The 10,008-nt window shown below is 40.0% G+C and overlaps 1 non-coding gene across 1 annotated transcript; it reads right to left on the bottom strand.

The window, feature by feature from the left end:
• Nucleotides 1–2,073: 2,073 nt before the first annotated feature.
• LOC145416818 (5S ribosomal RNA) lies at nt 2,074–2,192 on the bottom strand. The gene has a single exon (XR_013900342.1). It is a non-coding gene; the product is annotated as a 5S ribosomal RNA (ribosomal RNA).
• Nucleotides 2,193–10,008: the final 7,816 nt, after the last annotated feature.

Genomic DNA, 10,008 nt, shown 5'->3' with positions numbered 1-10,008 from the left:
AACCAGTGGGACTTCAAGAATCTTTTAAATTTCTTTTACAAGGAATGCACCTTGTGGAGCAGTTCCTCCCTGTCTAGTTATGTCTACTAAAGAGCTTGCATTGTTCGTGACATTCATGGTTGTAACATCAGTGGCATTGTCACCTCAGTAGTTGTGCAAAAATGAAAGTTGCAGCAAGCTGCTTTACACTAATTTCTGAGGCTTCTTGTCGGAGCCACAGCTGCATGCAGACTGACGAGATCATGGACATATACTTTAGTGTGAACAGTGACGTAGTAAATGAACCGTAACCCTACGAAGACGAACTGTATAGTGTGAATTGGCCGTTAGTCTCTCACTCCAGCCCTCCATCTCATCCTTGGTCTCCCCTCTCACTCACTCACTTAACTTCTAGTTAATTCTCTCCCACTCCACTCCATCCCTCAGTCTCCCAATTCTAATTTATGGAGCACAGACAACCAAATGACATATGATTTCTTACTAAACTTGTGGAATGTTGCCATAACCTACTTACCAATAAGAGATTTAAAAAAAAAAAAAAAAAAAAAGGATATGGCCACCTTATTTTTAAAAGTAATGAAGTAATATTTCTCGCCTTTTAAGACTTCGTTCCCTTAAAAAACCTTGGAATAGCACTTCTAAAAAATTACAAGGTTACTTATGAACTGGCTGCTACAGTTTATATAACCCTTGTTAATTTCTTGGTCATAAACAGACACACATCTTAACCAAGACTGGCTGAAGTTTAAATCTATTGCTCATGGTCTGGTGCAAGTAGCCAACTAATAAAGTACTGTATGTATAAAATCAGTAATGCTGTTCCTGGCCTACCAAGCCATTCATACCCAGGCAACAGGTCTTTTAGTCCAACATGACAGATGAACACTACAGCAGGTAATTTTTAAGCAATGTTGTTCCCACAACAATTTAAATAATTATTTTATGCAAGGAAGAAGGAACCAAATGCTAGAAAACCTGAACGACTGTTCCCTCCAACAAAAAACTAAGTTAAGTGCCAAATTCAAGATCGTTCATCTTGAGATGCCTCGACACAGCATTAAAAAGACTGGAGGGTCATAGGCAGTAGGAAGAGTGAAAAGCAGTTCCAGAGTTGACCTATTGTGTACATGAAGGTTAACTCCTGCATTTGACAGTTGGACAGAAAAGGGATGAGAGTTTGCTGCTAGACAGGTGCTACGCACCCACCAGGGTGGTGGAGGGATGCAAGCAGACGTTTCGGAGGGGCAGTGACCATTGACACAGCAGCACAAATGAGATAAACATGCAACAATTGTAGTCAGAGGGAATAAAAATTGGCACGCTGCATCACTATGTGCCACTGATGCAATATGTCGAGATGTTTCAAATAATTTTTGGCCTGCACCAGGAGCATGCATTTTTTTTTTTTTTTTTTTTTTTTTTAGCTGCAGTTCTTTGGTTGTCTGTTTAGTATTTTGTTTAAAAGTTGCAGCAATATTTCACTCACTGGCAAAGCAACTGACGTTAGATTTAAAAAGCACAATTAATTTTACTACCTCTCAAATATCGGAAATTATAAGACTGCCTTGTCAAAATCAAGCTGTTTTTCATTAGTCTTAAAAGGCGATAAACTCTACTCCACTACACAAAATACTGAAACATTTATATTAAAGAAGCATATACATTAAAGATGCATTTATTGGAATAAAGAAAATATGGTCAGCACATATAAATATATAAGTAATGGATGTGGGATCACAAAGGGCCGCAATATATTAAAATCTACACGAGTGAAGTTCTGCTGAAAAATCAGATGGTCTGACTAACTGGCCAAGAGATGCTCCCACATCCACAAATACTGTACAGTGCATATACAGATGTCCTCGTTTAGCCACAGGTATGGCCTAAACTAACAGTATTCCCACCATACAACTGGTAATGGCAAATTCTGCACCCTGACTAAGCTTTACAGAAACACTTATTCATTCATTGCCAGACGCCATGTATCCCAGACGGGGTGGCCAATGGCTTAGAGTTAATTGTTTTACAGGGAGGGGCACTAATCCTCCACCAACCCCACTTGACACGTAGGGATGCCAACAGCATCTGGTGTTCCCAGGCGGTCACCCATCCAAGTACTAACCAGACCCAACGTTGCTTAACTTCGCTGATCGGACGGGAAGCGGTGTACTCAACGTGGTATGGCCGTTAAAAAAAATAAAAATAAAAAAAAAATAAATAAATAAATAAATGGGGGGATAGGGGTTGCATTGTTTGAAAAAATAAATAAATCGATAGAGGGGTTGCACTGATTTAAAAAAAAAATGGACAGGGGGGGGGAGAGGGGTTGCATTGTTTGATGGTCCTTAACTATGAGATATGACAGTCTCCTTGGTTACTTTGTTTATTTTCCTATCGCTTACAAAGGCTTCAACATGCCTGCATAAGTTAGCCTTGGTCACCTAATGGCATCTCTCCATACTACTTGATCTCTGGCAGTCTCCCTGTCCAGTCCCGTAGCCCTGAGGTCTCACTCTGACTTCATCCCAGGTCTTTTTTTTAGTCTGCCTCTCACAACTCGACCCTAAACAATCACAGCTCTCACCCTCCATCCTCTCCACATGTCCATACCATCTCAACCTACCCCTCCTCATCATTACATCAATACATTCAAGTCCCATTCTTCTTCTCAACTCTTCAACTGCAGTCCTAACACCCTTCCCAAGGCCTGTCATTCAAGGATGCACTACAAACAAATCTAATTATTGTCATTACTGTATGTTTAAGCCTATGAACATCCTCATCCTTCACTGCCCAGGTCTCACGTGCCACATACAGTACAAAGATCCCTTAGCACTGAGGGAGAGCCCTCTCAATGTCAGGAGGCAACAGCTCCCTGAACTTCCTCCAGCCACTCCTTACCCTAGCCACACAGCTAACACCAGCTCCACCTCCAGCACATAGCATGTCCTCAAAAAAAAAGAAAAAAAAAAAAAAAATACTCTACACACTCAACAGCAAGATTAATCCTTTCATGCTGAAATCTCCATATGCTCCCCCTCCACACACCATGTCAGCATTTTTCACAGTCTACCTCTAACACCACATACATAGCCTCTCACCAACACTGAACAAGTCGCAATTCCTTCCCATACCCTAGAGGTAATCCACACATGGCCACACTCCCTCAGCTTTGACAGTACCACCACCAGCCCTAGATACCATCACCCCTGGTTACTAGTTGTATCGACCCTCCAATCACACTACACACTGCCATCAACTGAGACAAAAGGGAACAGGGATCTCTCAGGTTTGATAACATGCTATAACAAATTTAACAGACAATGGAGAACGTTGCCTTCATGAGGTGGCAGTCTCCTTGGTTACAGCTACTATGGTCCTTTCGCAGCAAGAAGTCCGTTCAGGGTGTGGCAGAAGTTGGACTTTCCCCGAGTGCGACGTTGCCAATTTGACCACCAATTATCGGATTATCCCTACCTACCCCCATCCCACCTGTTTCTCTCTCTCTCTCTCTCTCTCTCTCTATATATATATATATATATATTGTATATATATATATATATATATATATATATATATATATATATTGTATATATTTATTATTTATTTTCAACTTTTTTCCACACCACCTATGAGGTAAAAGTCTAGGCACATTTTATTTTTAAGATTTTTCCCCTGTAGGCCTAATCCTCTCTCTGACCCTGGGTCCCTCGCCGACCTTGGCGTGGCAACATGGGAAAAAAGCACTGCCACGTGTCATAGAATTCATTCAAATCGTTGTTATAATTCTAAAAAGTGATACTCAATGTACTATATAGCTTCCTTTACTATATACAGAATATAAAAAACAATTTCAAATAGCACATAGATGGGAAATAAGAGAGAGAGAGGCATGTACTACGGCTGATTTGGCAGCATCGCTAGAGGTGATTCACCAGGTGGGCCCCACCCTGAACGGACTTCTTGCGGTGAAAGGACCATAGTCATATCAATGTGCTATAGCAATACACTTTACAGCTACAGAAGGCTTCCTTTCATGAGTCTCCTTGGTTACTAGTCCTGCAGGTGGTAGGTGACTGATCATCCACTCACTTGATATACAGTGCAACCTCTTAAATTCGAAGTTCTTGTGTCCTTTTGGAAGTTTTGAAAAATTTGAACTTTAAATAAAGCATTTCTGTGGCTGTCTTAATTCTCATGGTTTAGACATGCTGTTGACCCAAGCATTGTAGTCTGGGCTAACTAGCTGGCTTCAGGCATCCTATTTTCCACTGTTAACACTACCATTTCTCATCTCTCAACTCAAGGATCAGTACAATAATCGCTACAAACCATGGAGTGTTTCTTTCACATTTCCTTTCCTCATCTTGTGTATGTCCCCTTGTTCTAAAACACTTTGCAGATGTATTCATATTTAACATCACTCAGTAAGTTGTAAGGGACAGTAATTATGCATTCATTTATTTACGTAAAAACTACAATACTGAACATGAAGATTTACATCTTTCAGCAACCACCATCCACTCCTTGATGTAGCACTGCCCACTATCTCCATCATTATATTTGTTTCTGTCCTCCTCTCTCCCTATTTCTCACATCTTTCCTGTCAATTTTTATTACTCCTTCCTTTTCAGGTGGCTTTACATTGAGTAAATGCCTAATGGCTTTCTGTTAGCCAGAAAACCATTTACAATGCTGGGTGGTAACCATATAACCAACCCATACGTGATGCTACACTTCACATTGTGCACTGATTACACAGTTTATTTTATGACATTTTATGATACGTACAATTACTGCCAGTCTGCATTACTATAATCTTCCAGAAATATTGCAATCTCAGTGATGAAATACTTAAGTACGTGTGTGTGTGTGTGTGTGTGTGTGTGAAAAAATGGATGATGGTGGTGGTTTATATCTGCTCAAAAATAGATTGCACAGTGGTTTAACAGTGATGCAAATGATCTATTAGAATTACACTAAGACTGCTGCCTACCAACAATCATGCTTCAGTCAAAATTGATTAAAATCAGTTGACATCTGGCAACAGATAGATAGACAGATAGATAGACGTCTGACAAGTGGTGTTGCATGGTGGTGTGTGATAAAGGAATATTTACCATAATTTCACTCAAAAACTTAAAAACCTTATCACACTGCTTTGTAATGTCATACACTGTCAGGTTTACCACCACCGCTATCTTTGATAACACCTGCAATGAGTATTTACTCTGGTTTCAGTTGGTACAGCACTGAGAACTGTCAAATTTGTCATACATGGTAGTTTCCATCACCAGTCATTTCACAACACACACACTTAAGTACTTGTGACTGCATTCTTATACTGCATCATTTTTGTTCCCAGCACTGTACTAATTGGTAATGCCAGGACACCTGTTTGAAGCCACAATTATGGTCAAATTTGGATATGATAAAACTGACTCAAATAAAAAAAGAGCTTACCCAAGAGGAGGAAAGGAAATTATTATTATTATGGGTGACCACACACTTTATGCTGAGGTCATCAGTACCAGATGGGTGTAGCTAGGATTTTTTTTTTTAATAGTCTCTGGTTATTTCTGAGCTAGTTTTGGTAAATAAAAATGACGTTTTTCATAAATTATGGCAAATTGAACTTTAGAGGTTTGCAAACTTTTGAGGTTGCACTGTAGTACTACCTATTCTTCCTTCAACTTTATCATTCTGTTTGTCCTCACTCCCTACTTCTCCCTTTCCTTCCTGTCATTTTTTCTCTTTCCACTTCATGCGGTTTTACACCAGGTGACAGGCCTAATGGTTTCCTGCAGCCCAGGAAACCATTTACAATGTTGGGTGGTAACCATATCACCAAATAATGGGGTGATGTGGGGCCTGCTATGGTGCTCATGTTAACTGGATTATGCAAATGCAATATCCATCCAGGAACCAAACCTCCACACTATTCAATGCACCTTGCCGTTGCAGGGCACTGTCTGCCACAAGGGAACACTGGTTCACTAAATGAGGTGGCAAGGACGTTGCTTGCCTGTGGTTAATGGGTCTGCTTGGCCAGGCAGACTGGGGTTGATCAAAAACGTACTTAATTCACAATGCCATCAAACAAAACATGCCCCAATTCCCTCCCTTATCCTCCAAGGATGGTGGAGTACACGAGCCTCCTTGGTTACTAGTCTAATACCTCCCTATCATCCCATGAAGGAAAATGGTGGACTACAGGATAAGGGCCAATGCAGCCAGCAGACCAACATGTTCCTGTTCAGATAAGCCTGGCTACAAAATACATCACTTCAGCACTACCATATAAACCAGCCAGGGAACACAATGACAAATACTTGGATTTAATGTACAGGAAAACAGCACTTCTTCATGACTAGCATAAACGAGGACTTTCTGTACACACAACTACACTTCTTTCACTTAAACTTGGCCAAGACATATCCTTTGACAGCTGACTTAACTTAGTTCAGTAGCAAAGACACAATCACTGGCTCTACAACCTTTCCACAGCACTGCATGACTAAGATCACTAATTTTGATCTAATACAGTATAGCTAAACACGATTCAAAGATGGTAATTTTAGGTCGTTGAAACCTTTCCACAGCACTTCTTCGTGACTAGCAAGGTATTTTAAGGCCAAGTTAAAGCAAAATGATTGAGATGCAGTTTTAACACATTACCAATAGCATATTCCTCTACCCAGCTGGCTTCATCTTGCCATCTTGATATCTTCATAGATCTTCTTGGACGCCATCTGTTTCCTGCAAATACAACAACACATTAGCTGTGCTTTTATCTACACCAACACCCACTGACCTAACCTACAACACCCACTAACCTACTCTACACCTACACCCACTGACCTAATCACACACACACACACACACCTAACCTTCAAACACCAGCCAACTGGATTACCTAAACACAAGATCACAAGTTTAAATTCTGTACCTAAACAACAAGAGCCTATCTGCACAGACTGCAGTCAATATTTAAGTTTCTCTTTCAAACTCAGAATGTGAAACTTGTATTAAAATGCCTCCTTATGGCCAAAACTGACAACTGTTTAATAATCAGCTGATGCAACAGCTGACCTATCAAATCAAATCAAAATTTCAAGCTGAGCAACTTTGTATTTCATAAGCCACTACAATGCTTCCTTAAAGTCAAACTGAAATGCACCCAATAGTCAGCTTAGGCAATGGCTGACATGATAAATAAACAAAAGTTCAGGCTGAGCAGCTTTGTATTTCATAAAATCACTCAAAGCTCTCCAAGAGCAGATATTTACACTTTCCTTGGAGAGAAAAAAAAAGTAACACTTGTAGACCTGTTAGCTTTGCCACAGGTGAACAGACCTATTAATATTCCAAAGCACATCTGGCTGGACCACCTTAACCCACTACACCACCAGGCACCTACAGAAAACACACCAACACAACCACCTGACACATTCAAAGCATCAGACACCACCACCTTAACTCACTGAACGACTTAGACGATGGCCAGATTTAGAAAAACGGCAGAAACTGTAACCACTGCTAATACACCTAAAGATAATTCACCATACTCCCTGAGTGCTTTATCCATCTATATCTATTTATCTATATCTACTGAAGTAATTCTGGAGACTATTTCAAAGTCAGCATTACATGAAGCTACTACAGTTCAAAAAAATCTTCCCAAACAAAAAATGAACAAAGTAAGGGAACCATTCAGTGCAAGATGCCTGGCCACTGCATTTAAGAGTGTGTCACAGTAGGAAGCACCAATGAACCTGCACCTCACACTGGCTACATGGCACCAAGACTGGCATGGGAGTAGCTTTGGCCATGAAGATGTTTGGTGATGAAACAGTTTGGTGTTAATGCACAAGGAGGAAGGCAGGATAGGGAGGAGGGATAGGGAGGAGGGATAGGGAGGAGGGATAGGAAGGAGGGATAGGAAGGAGGGATAGGGAGGAAGGAAGGATGGGGCAGTGTCAATGGCAGGGCCTTAAACTATCCATGGCATAATACCAAATGTCTAGCCTGATAGTAGGGGGGAAATGTAGGCCCAATAGAATTATGGAAATATCAAGAAAAGGTGGAACAGTAGAGAGAGGACAGGAAGGAGAGAGAAAGGAGATACAGTCACTGGTAAAAGGAAAAGTCACAGGCAGGAGGAGAAAGTCACAGGCAGAAGGAGAAAGACACAGGCAGGAGGAGAAAGACACAGGCAGGAGGAGAAAGTCACAGGCAGAAGGAGAAAGTCACAGGCAGGAGGAGAAAGACGCAGGCAGGAGGAGAAAGACGCAGGCAGGAGGAGAAAGTCGCAGGCAGGAGGAGAAAGACGCAGGCAGGAGGAGAAAGACACAGGCAGGAGGAGAAAGACACAGGCAGAAGGAGAAAGACACAGGCAGAAGGAGAAAGACACAAGCAGAAGGAGAAAGACACAGGCAGGAGGAGAAAGACATAGGCAGGAGAAAGACACAGGCATTTCGTAAAAAAAAAGTCAGATTAATTCAAACTTACACAGTACTTCCAATTCCCTGACTCCCCCAACATCTCTTCCTCAGTGATATATTTTTGGTTTTATTCTTGCTACTACTTGGCAATTTTTACAGTAAAACTCAGGGGCTGGTACTCTTGAAGCACCTCCCCTAACACCTCTTCCTTATTGATTTATTGTTTTATTCTTGCCACCACCAGGCATTTTAAAACTCAGGGAGGACTTACAGCTCTGATGGGGTTAATAAGGCTACATCTTCAGTTCAAAAAATACAGGATTAATAGACTCTGGAAATATTGCTATCGTATCGTTTATATAGACTCTGGAAATATTGCTATCGTATCGTTTATACAGACTCTGGAAATACAGCTATCGTATCATTTATATAGACTCTGGAAATATTGCTATCGTATCGTTTATACAGACTCTGGAAATACAGCTATCGTATCATTTATATAGACTCTGGAAATACAGCTATCGTATCGTTTATATACACTCTGGAAATACAGCTATCGTATCGTTTATATACACTCTGGAAATACAGCTATCGTATCATTTATACAGACTCTGGAAATACAGCTATCGTATCGTTTATATAGACTCTGGAAATACAGCTATCGTATCGTTTATATACACTCTGGAAATACAGCTATCGTATCATTTATACAGACTCTGGAAATACAGCTATCGTATCGTTTATATAGACTCTGGAAATACAGCTATCGTATCATTTATATAGACTCTGGAAATACAGCTATCGTATCGTTTATATAGACTCTGGAAATACAGCTATCGTATCATTTATATAGACTCTGGAAATATTGCCAGCTTATCATTTATACAGACTCTGGAAATATTGCTATCGTATCATTTATAATACAGACTCTGAAAATATTGCTATCGTATTGTTTATATAGACTAAAATATTGTTATCGTGTCGTTTATATACAGCAGACTCTGGAAATATTGCTATCGTATCGTTTATATTCACTCTAGAAATACTGCTCTCGTATCATTTATATAGACTGGAAATACAGCTATCATATCGTTTATATAGACTCTGGAAATATTGCTATCGTATAGTTTATAGAGACTCTGGAAATACACCTATTGTATCGTTTATATAGACTGGAAATACAGCTATCGTATCATATATATAGACTGGAAATACAGCTATCGTATCATTTATATAGACTAGAAATACAACTATCGTATCATTTATATAGACGAAATACAGCTATCGTATCATTTATATAGACTGGAAATACAGCTATCGTATCGTTTATATAGACTCTGGAAATACAGCTATCGTATCGTTTATATAGACTGGAAATATCGCTCTTGTATCGTTTATATAGACTCTGGAAATATTGCTCTCGTATCATTTATATAGACTCTGGAAATACTGATATCATATCGTTTATAAAGGCTCCAACATGCTTGAATGCGTCGGTTTTCACAACTTAATAGCAGCTCTCCACATTGCTCAATCTCTAGCAGCCTCCCTATTCAGTCCTAGC

The sequence above is a fragment of the Coenobita brevimanus genome, chromosome 107 (assembly GCF_032717465.1).
Source record: "Coenobita brevimanus isolate Jiangsu-jjx chromosome 107, ASM3271746v2, whole genome shotgun sequence".
NCBI classification, from domain to species: Eukaryota; Metazoa; Arthropoda; class Malacostraca; order Decapoda; family Coenobitidae; genus Coenobita; species Coenobita brevimanus.
Note: the sequence above shows the minus strand (reverse complement) of the source record. Positions and strands in the feature narration are given on the sequence as shown.